Source organism: Emys orbicularis, chromosome 1 (assembly GCF_028017835.1).
Source record: "Emys orbicularis isolate rEmyOrb1 chromosome 1, rEmyOrb1.hap1, whole genome shotgun sequence".
In the NCBI taxonomy this organism is placed as follows: Eukaryota; Metazoa; Chordata; order Testudines; family Emydidae; genus Emys; species Emys orbicularis.
In genome coordinates, this window is record NC_088683.1 from 297,125,965 (window position 1) to 297,140,608 (window position 14,644).

Consider the following 14,644-nt stretch of genomic DNA (forward strand, 5'->3'; position numbering starts at 1 on the left):
CTATAGTCTTGTATCATAGCAAAATTCTATGATAGTACCTGTGTAAAATTACAATGTCCTCTTTCACTTTGTGTTTCAAACACACAAAAAAGCTAGTGCCCTTGAGTTCAACAACCACAAATGCTCTTTTAATTTCAATGGAGTTGAATATGGAGTTCAATGGAGTTTTAAGTTCAATGGAGTTTTTAACTGCAATATGAGCACTACTTAATAGGGCTCAGTCCGACCCAATTATTTTTAACACCAGCTCCCCAGACTTGTTTATTACCGTCCTCTGGGAAGGCCTGGGAAGGCATGGCACCCTTAAAGGGTACAGCATGAAATGCCTCCATGATGCCTAGCTGATCATAGATTTGGAAAGGACTGCAAGGGTTATCTAGTAACCCACCCTCCAAGATGCAGGATTTGTTCTGTCTGTCTGTCTATCCATCCAAGACAGATGTATATCCAGCCTTCTTTTGAAAACCTCCAGTGAAGAAACTTCCAGAACCTTCCAAGGCAGTCTATTCCATTGTCCTACTGTTCTTACAGTTAGGAAGTTTTTTATGAAATTTAATCTAAATCTGCTGTGCTGTAGTTTGAACCCATTGCCTCTTGTCCTGCCATTTTTGGCAAAAGAGAACAACTTTTCTCCATCTTTTTTCATGACAGCCTTTCAAGTATCTGAAGTCCACTATCATATCCCTCCTTAATTTCCTCTTTTCCAAATGAAACATACCCAGTTCCTTCAGCTTTTGCTATTATGACTTGCATTCTATCCCTTCCATCATCCTTGTCCCTCACCTCTGGATCCTTTCCAGTTTCTCTACATCCTTTCTATACATTGGTGACTAAAATTGGCAACAGTACTCCAGCTGAGCCTAACCAGCGCTGAGTAGAGCAGTACTATCACCTCCCGTGACGTCCATGCTATGCCTCTGTTAATACAGCCTAAAATTGCATTTGCTTTTTTTTGCAACAGCATCGCATTGTTGACTTATGTTGAAGCTGTGATCCACCACAACTCCCAGATACTTCTCAACAGCGCTGTTGCCGAGCCATTTCCCCCCCATTCTGTATTTGTGCATTTGGTTGTTCTTCCCTAAGTGTAAAACTTTACATTTGTCTTTTTTGAATTTCACTTGGTTTTCTATAGCCCAGTTCTCCAGTTTATCAAGATCCCTCTGAATTTTAGCTCTATCCTCCTAAGGTAACATTGTTAACCCCCACTAGCTTTGTGTCATCTGCAAACTTGATCAGTATACTCTATATAGCTACATCCAAGTCATTAATAAAGATGTTAAACAACACTGGACCCAGACCTATATCCCTCAATGCTGATACTCCAATCATGGGAGTTGTCCCACCAAGTCTCTGTGATGGCAATTAAGTCATCATTTTCATCATGTACCATGACTTCCAGTTCATCATTCTTGTTCCCCATACTCCTTGCATTTGTATTCAGGCATTGCTAGCCCCCTTCCACTCAGCGTCCTTGGATCCAGAACAGAACCCCACTTGAGACCTCCCTCCAATCTGACATCATTCCATTAATAGTTACTCTTTGTTTGCTGTTGTTTAACCCATTATGTACCCACTTAATGGTAGTTCTGCCAAGCCCACATTTCTCCAGCTTACTTACCAGAATGTTATGTGGGACTGTGTCAAAAACCTTGCTGAAATTCAGGTATATTATGTCCACTGGATTCGCCCTTTCCACCAAATCAGTTATTTTGGCAAAGAAGAAAATCAAGCTTGTATGGCATTATTTGTTCTTTGTAAATCAATGCTGGCTGCTACTGATCACCCCTTCATCCCCCAGGTATCGAATTTAGACTGATTGGTCTATTGTTCCCCGGCGCCTCCTTTTCCCCCTTTTTTAAAGATTGACAGTATGTTAGCTCTTCTCCAATCTTCTGGGACTTCTCCTGTTACCCATGAGTTTGTAAATATTACTGCCAGTGGCTCCAAGATTTCTTCAGCTAATTCCTTCAGTACCCTTGGGTGAATAGCACCCAGCCCCACTGATTTGAATTCATTCAAATTCGTCAGAAGATCTCTAACATGTTCTTTATTAATCCAGATTTTCATCCCTTCTCCTTTATTGTCTATAGTAACTTTGATAGTTGTCTGGTCACATGTTATTTTTTGTGAGAAGAATGAAGCAAAGTAGGCATTGAGCAACTCTGCCTTCCTATCATCTTCTGTTACCAGCTCACCTTCTCCACTGAGCAGTGGACCCACACAACCCTTGATCTTTCTTTTTTGTCTGACATATTAGAAAAATCCCTTCCTGTTGTTGTTAACATTGCTTGCCAGCTGTAACTCATTCTTTGCCTTGGCTTTCCTGATTTTTCCCTACATGCGTGCGCTATTCCCATGTATACTTCATTGGTGACATGCCCCTCCTTCCATTTTCTATATGTATCCCTTTTGGTTTTTAGAGAGCTTAAAAGCTCCTTGTTCAGCCACATTGGCCTCATGTGGCTTTTATCATTTCTCTGTGCCAGAATAGCTTGATGTTAAGCCTCTAGTATTACATCTTTTAAGAACTGCCAGCCTCCTTCAGCTCCTTTCCTTCCAAATTGATCTTCCATTGGGACCTTGCCTACTATTTCTCTGAGTGGTTGAAATCTGCCTTTCTGAAGTCCAGTGTCCTTGTTTTTCTCTAATGAGGTCCTCCTTTCCACAAGATGTTGAATTCTGTCATATCATGATCACTTCCTCCCAAGTTCCTGACCACCTTCATGTTTACAACAAATTAATCCCTGTTGGTCAAAACCATATCCAAAATGTACCACCACCCTAGTTGTTTCCTCAATTTTTCTGAATCAGAAAGCTGTTCCCTACACACACTAAGCATTTGCAGGATGTATTACAGTGGTGGTCAACCTGCGGCCCATGGACCGCATGCGGCCCACCAGCATGTTACCCCAAAATCTTTGTTTTAGAATAATGAGATGACATAAATAACAGGTTTGACTCCTACCAGCATCTATCAACTGGGAGAGTTAGAAATCTATGTGCCTCCTGCCCGTGTTGCATTGAAATAAAAGATAGAGAGAATATAACCTTAAACAGAAAAGATTTATTAAGGGATAGTTACAACTGGGGGGTGAGGGGAAGATCCACTAAAGGGATCACTACAAATACCCAAGAATAGATTCCAGCAAGGGGCATAGAGCCCAGACCTTTAAACTATCCCTTGGTTAAACTATTAAGTGCCCCCAAAACAATTACTGTCTCTCTTTCACTGCAGATGGAGGCCACCAGCAACTGGTGGACTGTCTCAGAGTCTCAGGAACATCGGAGGATCTGGCTTTCCACCACCGAAGCAGGAGACCAACAGATCTGGGCTGATGGAAGAGTCTTCACTGGATCCTTTGATGGAATACAGGAATCAGATATCAGGTAAATATTAAAGTTCTTGGCAGGTATTAGTGGCCGAAGTCTTGATCCAATGCCCGTGCAAAGAAACTGGATGTGGCTGTCTCGATGGTGGACAGCCCCTGCGTCACCACTGACAGTTCCTTATATGCTCTCCGTGGTGCGAATTCCTGAGGCACACTCTGGCAAACACTGCCCCCAACCAGTTTCAGCCATTTCTCAGTCCCGTAAGTTCTGGCGGGAAATAGAGTTTCGGCAGGAAAATGCCATGAAGAAAGGATACCAAAATGGAGTTTAAACCTCTCCTACCATATGCGCCATCTTGAATTCTTAGACTTCGTTTTGAATTGCAGCAACATTTATTATAATACATAACAAAAGTATAACCATACACCAATAACACCTTACAAGTGGATTACCCTGAAGGGCAGCGAGACAGTTTGTTTACACTGACCGTCTGCAGGCACGGCCACCCACAGTTCCCACTGGCCACGGTTCGCGGTTCCCAGCCAATGGGAGCTACGGGAAGTGGCATGGGCCTGGCTGCCACTTCCTGCAGCTCCCATTGGCTGGGAATGGCTAACCATAGCCCCTGGGAGCTGCAGGCAGCTGTGCCTGCGGATGGTCAATGCAAACGAGCTGTCTTGCGGCCCGCCAGCGGATTACCCTGACAGGCCGTGTGCGGCCCATGGGCGCAGGTTGCCCACCACTGATGGATTATATTTTGCTGCAATAGTATTCCAACAGATATCGGGGAAGTTAAAATTCCCCATTAATACTAGCTCATGTGTGTTAGATAATCTTGTTACCTGCTTGTAGAATAACTCACCCATTTCCTCGTCTTGATTTGGTCATCTATTATAGACTCCTGCCATAATATCACTAGTGTTCTTTTCCCTTGTTATCCTCACCCAGACACTCTCAGTAAATCTGTCACTCACTTCCCCTTGGACCTTGGAGCAAGTGTATACATTCTTGACATACAGAGCAAAATATCCTCGTCTTTTTCCATACCTATCCTTTCAGAACAACTTATATCCCTCAATGCTGATACTCCAATCAAGGGAGTTATCCCACCAAGTCTCTCTGATAACAGTTAAGTCATAATTTTTTTCATGTACCATGACTTCCAGTTCATCTTTCTTGTTCCCCATACCCCTCGCATTTGTATACAAGCATTGAAGATATTTTGCAGACTGCACTGTTGCTTTTCTTTTTTGCCTTTTTAATGCAGTTGTGATTTCTAGACCCTTCTCCAGAAATTAGCCCCTTCCTCTTGTCTTCGTTACTTGAGCCTAGATACACATTGGCTGGATTTTTCTCACCATCCCCTATAGGACCTAGTTTAAAGCTCTCCTTATCAAATTAGCCAGACTATGTCTAAAGATGTTTTCCCCAGAATTTGATAGATGGAGCCCATCCCAGCACAGTAGTCCTCTTTCCTGGAACATCATCTCATTCTTGAAGAATCCAAAGCCCTCTCGCCAACACCACGTGCATAGCCATGCATTCACTTCTATGTTTCGATGGTCCTTGCCTGTACCTTTTCCTTCAATACGGGGTAATGGACAAGAACACCATTTGCACCCCAAATTCTTTTTTCCTTCTTCCCAGAGCCATGTAGTCTGCAGTGATCTGCTCAAGGTCATTCTTGGCAGTATTGTTGGTGTCCATGTGGATAAGCAGAAAGTGGTATGTGGTCTGAGGGATTGTTGAGTCTCAGCAGACTCTCAGTCACAATCTGAATTTTAACTCCAGGCAAGCAGCACACTTCTCAGGATTCCTAGTCTGGACAGCAGATGGATGACTCTGTCCTCCTTAGGATGGAGTCCCCAACCACCACCAGCCTTCTTCTGTGCTTCAGAGTAGTGGTTGTGGTACCCCCATCTCTAGGACAATGCAACCCATGCCATCAGGTCAATGGACGGGGGGGGGTGAGTTATATGGGCCCGTGGTGCCCATGCTCCAGCAAATTCAGGGCCTGGGGGCCCAGCTCCACCAATGTTTGGGGCTGGGTTTCTCCCCCGGCCCCGTGGCTGCCCCCATGCACCTCCCCAAAGTGTCCCTGCCTGCCCTGGGCAACAGGTGGCTGTCCTACCACTCCATGCTCTGCTCCCTCGCTGGCCACTGCCGCAGCCAGCTACCAGGGAGCAGCGCTGGAGGCAGACTGAAGTGGCTGCTGCACTTGTGGAGGGAGGAGGGGAGGAGGTGCATGGCAGCAACCCCTGCCCGGCAGGCGACTCTGACTCCAAGGCAGGGGGGCTTATCCTGGCTGCCCCTCCTGAGTAGCAGCCTGGGGGGGCTTGGGTGAGTGTCATGCTGGTGGGAAGAGGGCGGGGGGAGTCCTCCTCTCTGGCCCCCTGCCCCAGCCCCAGGGCAGCCTGCCTGCTGCACCCCAAACTCCTCATCCCCGGCCCAGCCCCACCGGCCCAGCCCCAGCCCTAGCTCCCCTCCCGCAAGCCAACCCTCTGGCCCAGCCCAGAGCCTGCACCCAGCACCCAAACTCCCTCCTGCACCCAGCACCCCAAAACCCCTCCCACATCTCCTCCTGTACCCAACCCCCTGTCCCAGCCCAGAGCCTGCACTTAGCACCCAAACTCCCTCTCAGAGCCTGCACCCCTCCCGCATCCAAAATCTCTCCCAGAATCTGCACCCCAAACCCCCTCCTGCACCCAAACTGCCTCCCAGAGCCTGCATCCCAACCGTCTGCCTCAGCCCAGAGTCTGCACCCACCACCCAAACTCCATCCCAGAGCATTCATCCCAGACCCCCTCCTGCACCCAAACTCCCACCCAGAGCCTTAGGCAGGTGTGTGTGTGGGGGGACTTGGACCCGTTCTGGGCACCACCAAAAATTATACAAACCTGCCGCCCCTGACAATGGGGTCTCCTTCTGATCCTTTCCCTCAGATGATTCTTCCAAGGCATTCTCAGCAGTAGTACCTGTGCAGAGAGACTGAAAGTTCTTGCTCACTTCTATCTGCTTTGGGGATATATTGGTTCTCCTCCTTCTTCTGGAGAACACACGCTGCCAACTGTATTCCTAGTTCTTCGGGCCCCCCTGCACTGCCCTCTCCAATTCTTTGGCATGCTGTGCCTGCAGTACCAAATCCTGACTTCTGTCTAGAAAGTCTTCATTTTCTCTGATGCAACGCAGGGTAGTTACTTGGGTCTCTAGTCCTTTAACCTTTTTTTCCAGTATGGAGACTACGTTGCACTTCATATAGACAAAGTCACTTTTATCTTCTGGGAGAAAGACAAACATGGTACATCCTATGCAGGTCATGACAGCAAATCGCTCACTCTCCATATTTCCTACCTTGTAATATATCAAGAGCCTCTTCAGATGATATATTTACTGCTTGCCAAAGCCTGATAGGCAAATCCCTGTGTGAGCTCTCCCAGGCAAACTTCTCCTCCGTTTGCAGCTCACAGGGTTTGCAACTGGCTTCCTTTTTATGAGGCTGCTGGCTCAAAGCAGTTGCCCCTCACCTGATTCACACTCCAATCAACCACTCAAAGACCATCCGGAACAAAGCACTCCCAAGTCACACTTTTCAAACAAACATATACACAGTCAAACAGTCCCCGTAACAAGCACCAATCAAATACTGTTCAAACAAATGGTCATAGCAGACAGACACTCAAGGCTAGTCCACACTGGCAATGCTAAATGTGTCTTGTGTGGTCGCGGCACAGGGCTGGGAGAGAGTGTTTTTTCACACCCCTGAGCGCAGCAAGTTGCATCGCTGTTAATTGCCAGTGTATATTGCCCTTAGATATTCACAGAAGTGGAGTGGAGGGGATAGGGCCACAGCCCTTCTCTCCTGCCGCAATAAGTTTTCTGTCCACACTGTGCCTGACTTGTGCAGATGGGTACTTGGGGAAGGGTCTCCTCTCCATCCCCTCAGGCACCCACATAATGCTATGCACAAATGATCACTTAAAGCGGGTTTCACACCCTTTTACATGTTTTTACTACAGACAGTATCTTTGAAGGTAATATTGGCAACTCTCAGTGGTGAGAATTACTCTGAGGGGAGACAAAACCAAGGTCCTGTACAAGGTCACAAGACAGGGTCTGGCACCAAGCAGACAAGTTGGAAGGCAAATCTAGTATAGACACTGATACACGACAAAAAAAAAGGGGGCAAGAGAGACAACAAATGCTTTTCATTTGTTTGATAACTCTTGATCCAATAAACCCAGGGCCTGATCCTCTCCTGTTGGTACATTGGATGCAATCCTGAAACAGTTAGAGCAGTTGCATCCAGAAAGGATTCAACCCACTCCAGAAGGGAGGGCAGAAGAAGCTGCACCACTGATTTATCCCAGGGCTTCCATCAGCCAGAGTAATGCTTGTATAGCAATCCTGGTGGCAGAGGCTCCCTAGTGGATATGCTGACTACCCTCCATCTGCAGCCAGCTCTGCTGACTCTTGGTACTGTGATAGCTGGTTCCAGGACCATAGGGGATGCTATAGTGTGAGTATGTATAGGAACTTAGAAAATTCTACCTTCAGCTGTGCTTGATGAGAGAGGCCAGTATAGGAGGAGGATGGGAAAAAATCTGAATGTTCCACTGTCTTGGCTCTATCTCTATTATCGTGCACAGAAAATATACTACTTTGATTTCCCCCTCTGCCTTTGGGTGGACTTTGTGCTCCTCAGAGCCCACAACCCAGATTCCACTATATCATGAAGTGACCATGTCTCCAGTGTATTTTGCATAAGAATCAGCTTCCGAAAGGGATCCAAACAGTTAACTACATTCAATCACCAATACTCCCTGAATATATGAACACTCAAGACCCTATAAATTTATGTCAAAATTTACTGGTTACATTTCCTTGTTTACCTTTATACTACAATAAATTAACATGAATATGTGTGGAGTTCTTACTGGTGACCTCTTCAAACTAATAAAGCTTGACATTTTAATAGGAAAAACAAATGTTTTATTTGTGCAGCATGGAGTATTATACCAACGATCAGATGAGTGTTTGTTAGCTGTTTGTTCTTTATATACTGTAGGTAGAGCTCATGTTTGCTAGATGACCTATTATTCTGCTGATTCATTGGATTGTGTTATAATTTAAAGGTCAGATCTATCCATTAAACTTATCAACATGGTGCAAGATACTTTAAATCAAAAATGTTCCTGCCCGTGCTTCATTAATTCTATGACGTGAATGCTAAAACAACAGTGAGAAAAGTCAATCCCCCACACTGAGGGACTGCAGTCTGCAGGACTTCAACAAACTGGAGATACAGGTAGAAAACAGAGAAAACAGATGTCCATACTCCCCACTGGAAATCATATTTCCCCTCCTTAATCATATATATTTTAACATACAATCCATTAAAGAGTGGGTTCCAGGGATGTGGGATTTTAATCCAAGTTTTATGCTGGGTGGCAGGTTGGACTACTGGATAGAATAGGGGAATAGGTTTCAGAGCTAGGCACTACTTCTGACGCTGAGATTGACTTGTTGTGTGACTTCAGTGGGATATTCAGGTTCTGATTCAGCAAAGTATGTAACCACTTGCCTAATTTAAAAACATAAATAGTGCCATGAAAGTCAATGAGATTACTCATGTATTTAAGGTTAGGCATATCCCTAAAGACTTCCTGTACTTAGACCTTAATCTTGCTAAGCAAAACTTTTCCTGTTTGTAAAAGAATACTTATCTAAGGCCTTAATATTTCAAACACTTCTGTACTTGAGTGTCTTAAGTCACATGAGCTGGCTTATTAAATTACAATGGGGTTACATACATGCTTACAGCTGCTCATGTGTAGCTGGAGCATCAGGACCCCAGTTTTGTAATATGGTTGTGGATCCTCAGATGGAAGGCAAACTACACTGTTTTTGTTGTTGTTAATGCTAAGCAATTATTGCAAAACATTTCCTGCAACTATTCATTCAAGTTTTTGCAATTGTTTGCTTTCATTGTGATTGCACCAATTGCGTGTTACCTTTTCATGAATTTAGTGGCAAAACAGCAAATTTTGAGCACAATCTTGAGAATATTCACAGAAATTAATTTTGAATTAGTAAATCACAAATATTTGCTTTGAATCTGATTGTAAGACTTACATTCACCCAAACACAAAACAGAAACATGCCCCAGGACTTATGTGTCCAAGGAAAATTAACCAACACAGCTCAAATTCTGCCTTTGGACTTCACATCTCCATTCCAGACTTTGAATTGGCTTCTGATTTCAGCCACTAATGGAGCAATCCCACCCCATAAATATTAGTGGGAGTTTTGCAATTGATTTCAACCAGGAGTAAGAAGTTAGAGAGGGAGACATCTCAAATAGGTTTTGCAAATGAGTCATTTAACAGTATAACTTATCCACAAAAAGGGTAAAGGTAAAAATGAACCATTCTCCCCAAAGGATATGTATCTTGGTTGCTGTTGATGCTTCCTTGGTGTTCTTTTAAGAACAGGTGTTCTTTTAAGAGAAAAAAGATGACTTATTCAGAGTTTCATATTATCATTAAGAAGCAGCAATATGAAAATTGTTTTCGGTACTACAGTCTAAATTCCAAGAAGGGTTAATTATTCTGTTCTCAGTGCACACACATAACAAAACTCTCATTAGTGCTAATTGGAGCTATTCATGTTCAGTCAGAGGAGAATACTGTGAAAATCTCACAAAAACTGGGGGATTTGCATTGAAGAATATAATAAACACACAGAGACACTAATCATTGCCATTTAACCAATATTTATGAAAGCAATGTTTTATGATTTTATGAAAATAAATGTAAATCCTCTTCAGATTGTGATGAATGTATCTTTTCTATGATATACCATATCTAATCTCAATATTTTCCTTACCTGTTAACTTCCTAGTGTAACCCACACCTTCTGGGTGTGGTGTTCCGTCCCATCTAGTGGCACCTAGGCCACTTAGAGAGTTAAATGAGTCTGCTCTACAGCCTTAGCTAACAGCCAGTTAGCTTTTAGTTCATGCGGTAGAGGCTCATGTTCTAAGCTCCAGAGGTCTCAGATTTGATCCTGCTCCCTGACGACCGGGGTCTGTTGGCCTTACACTCACAGGATACTTCTTGACAGATCCTTCTGGTCCTTCCCATATTCTGCATCATCCTAAGGGATATAGATTCCCCATCAATGCTTTCTAATGAGGAGAAACCCAACAAACACTGCTTCATAAAAAGAGCCCCCGAGTGACTCAGTAGGTCATTGAGCCCTATAAACTGGGGACACAGCTTTTTGATGACAACACATTGGATGAAGACCTCAGGTCTACACTCTTAAGAAGTGATCCCTGCACCGCACTGCATGATACACCAGTAAGTGCAGGGATACATTCTCAGGAACAAAGCAAACAGTTGGAGATTTCCCCCCCCCCAAAAAAAATTGTTCAAATTTGAAAACACCCTCACTCTTCTCTTCTGTAGACTAAATAAGCCCAGTTCCCTCAGCTTCTCCTCACAAGTCATGTGCTCCAGCCACCTAATCATTTCCGTTGCCCTCTGCTGGACTATCTCCAATTTGTCCACATCCTTTCTGTAGTGGGGGGCCCAAATCTGGATTCAAGAGCACACTGTTGACTCATATCCAGCTTCTCGTCCACTGTAATCCCTAGGTCCTTTTCTGCAGAACTGCTGCTTATCCAGTCGGTCCCTACCCTGTAGCAGTGCATGAGATTCTTCTGTCCTAAGTGCAGGACTTTACACTTGTCCTTGTTGAAACATTTGTAAAATGATCTTAGACTGTATATGTAATTCATGTCAACTTTGTACTAGAAGATAATTCCCAGTGAAAATTGTCTGTTTCACTGGCATATATGCAATTCACAATTTCAAAATCTGAAAAATTCTGGATCTCTTACTATTTTGAGTAGTATCTTACTCTAGGAATAGTCCGATTTATATTAACATGGAGGAAGACAGTATTCAATATGAAGAAGAATGGCAGAATTTGGCACTGAACAAATTGGCAAACTAAAATTAGAAATGCATCCAAAGAATATTACATCCACAAGCAATTTGCAACAAAAAAGAGAAAAGAAAAGAAATTATTTTTGCTCAACATATGACACACCTCATATATCACAATCTCTAACAAATATGAGTTAACTATATAGACAGAACAATTACAAGATGCCAACATGTAAATCTGATAGAGGAACAAAACACAGGAACTCCTACTCCAAAAGAACAGTCTCTATGACATGATCTAACTGAGACATTCTCTTTACTGTCAGTAGAAAGAAAAGACCAACAAGAGAGTGTGCTACCTTCCCAGAGCCAAGATATAAGATGTCACTCTAAGATTGGAGAGGCTCTTGAAGTCAACAGGAAAGGATCCATTGGTGATTGTTCATGTCATCATTAATGACATTGTGTCATAGGACATCACACATATAATAGATGACTTCAGGGAACTTAGAAGTATATTGAAGAAGTAGAATGTCCAAAGGATCTTCTCTGAGATCCTTCCTGTCCCACTAACAAACAAAGACAGGAGGCAGAAGCTTCTGGAAGTGAACCACTGGCTAGGTAAGTGGATTAGGGTGGAGGGTTTTGATTTGTGGAACATTGGTCCAGCTTCTATTAGAAGAGTCTGCTGTATAGTTTGCATGGCCTCCACCTCAGTAGAAGGGGATCAATCATCTTGGGGACAGGCTGGCTAGAGTAGTCAGGAGGGCATAAACTAATAACAAAGGGGGGTGGTAAAAAGAGGTAATAAATTAGCAGTCAGAACAAAACTGAGATGTTGACAACAAAATTCATCAAGGAACCGAAGGACATGAAGAGAAGAAATTCTTGAATTGCCTATACTCTAATACCAGGAGCCTGGGTAACAAACAAGAGGGATTGGAATTGCTTATTCATGAGCATAAATTTGATCTTGTTGGTATTACTGAAACCTGGTGGAATGATTCCCATGACTGTAATATTAAAATAAATGGTTATAACCTAGTTAGTAACAATCAAGTGGGCAAAATGGGAGAGGGAGTGGCACTTTGTCAAAAATGCCATTACCTGTTGTCAAGTCACTGATAACTCAGAAGAAAATGATCTTTAATGCTTATGGATCAATGTCCTAAAAGATAAAGCACAAGATGAGGTATTAGTTAGTGTCTGCTACGGACCACTAACTCACACTAGAAAACAGGATGACAGGCTGCTTATGCACCTAATAAAATGTGTAGGGAAAAAAAAGTTGTGTGATCATTGGGGACATATAGTGGAGGTCTTATGCTGTCGGTACTAAAACATCCATGGAATTTCTATATATTATAGAAGATAATTTCCTAAATAAAACATTGTTGCATACAACACAGGGGAATTCTGTATGAGACCTTGTTTTCTCAGATGAAGAGGAATTGAATAGAGAACAAAAATGACTGGTAACTTAGGTACAAGTGATCACGACTTGATCACATTTATAATGTACAAACAGAATACAGTTCAGACGAATGTTACATAAAGGGCTAATTTCACAAAACTCAAAACAATTATGAGCCAGATCAGTTGCGAGGAAGAATTTAATCAGAAAAAATTTGAATGATAGTTGCTAATCGTTATAAGCATGTCACTGGATGCCAAAAAAGCCGCAATCCCACAAAAAACTTAAAAGTATATTGGTTAAAAAACTGACCTAGTCTAGAGGACAAGTGAAGCCAGATATAAAATATATATACATATATAATATAACAAATGGAAAAAAAGAAGTTGATAGTAATGAATATAAAGCAGAAGCTATGAATTACAGAAAATTAGAAAATTGCAAAGGGAAGCACAGGGGTACAAGGAGAAATCCATGGCCACCAGAATTAAGGACAATAATAAGAAGGGGATTTTTTTTAAGCATATTACGAACAAAAAGAATCCTAACAATGGTATTGGTCCATTCTAGTAATGGAAATGATAGAAACATTATCAATAATAATGCAGAAAAGGTACAAGTTTTTAATAAATATTTGTTCTGTACTTGGGGATAAACAGACGATGTAGTCATGTCATATAATAACATTCTTTCCATTCCATTAGTATCTCAGGAAGATGCTAAAGAGAAGCTACTAATGTTAGACATTTTTAAATCAGCAGGTCCAGATACCTTGCATCCAAGTGTTTTAAAAGAACTGTCTGAGGAGCTAGTTGTACTCTCAATATTGATTTTTCAATAAGTCTTCGAACACCGGGTAAGTTCCAGAAGACTGGAAGAAAGCTAATGCTGTTCCAATATTTAAAAAGGGTAAATGGGATGAGCCAGGTAATCACAGGCCAGTCAGCCTGACATCAATCCTGGGCTAAGATAATGGAGACACTGATATGGGACTCAATTAATAAAGAATTAAAGGAGGGTATATAATTAATGAAAATCAACATGAGTTAATAGAAAATAGATTCTGTCAAACTAATCTGATATCCTGAAGTGGTTATAGAGTTGGTGGATAAAGGTAATAGTGTCGTTGATGTATTGCACATAAGACTTCTGTGAGGCACTCGATCTATCACCACATGACATTTTGATTAAAAAACTAGAGCAATATAAAATTAAGATGGCACACATTAAATGGATTAAAAGCTATAAATGAGGAATCACGATTGAGTGGGTGTGCATCTAGCCCCATAGGGACTGGTCATTGGCCCTATGCTCTTTAACATTTTTATTACTGATCTGAAGAAAATATCACTAATAAAATATGAAGATAACACAACAATTGACCATGGTAAATAATGAAAAGGACAGGTCACTACTACAGAGTGATCTAGATTGTTTGGTATTCTGGGAGAATCAAACAATATGGGTTTTAACATGACTAAATGATAATGTATACATCTAGGAATAAAGAATGTAGGCCAGACTTGCAGGTCGGGATTCTATCCTGGGAAACAGTGACCCTGAAAAAGATTTGAAAGAGTGGTGGATAATCAGCTGAACATCATCACCCACTGCACCTCTGTGCCCAAAAGACTTAATGCAATCTTTGATTGCAGAAACAGGTAAATCTTGAGTGGGAGGAGAGAGGCTATTTTGCCTTTGTAGTTGGCACTGGGGCAACCACTGCTGGAATACTGTGTCCAGTTCTGGTGTCCAAAATTCAAGAAGGATGTTCATAAATTGGACAGGGTTCAGAGAAGAGCCAAGAGGATTAGAAAACTTGCTGCTTAGTGAAAAACAAAAGGAGCTCAATCTACTTAGTTCACCAAAGAGAAGGTAGAGGGGTGACTTGAGTACAATTGATATGTACCTACAAGCAGAACAAATATTTAATAATAGACTCTTC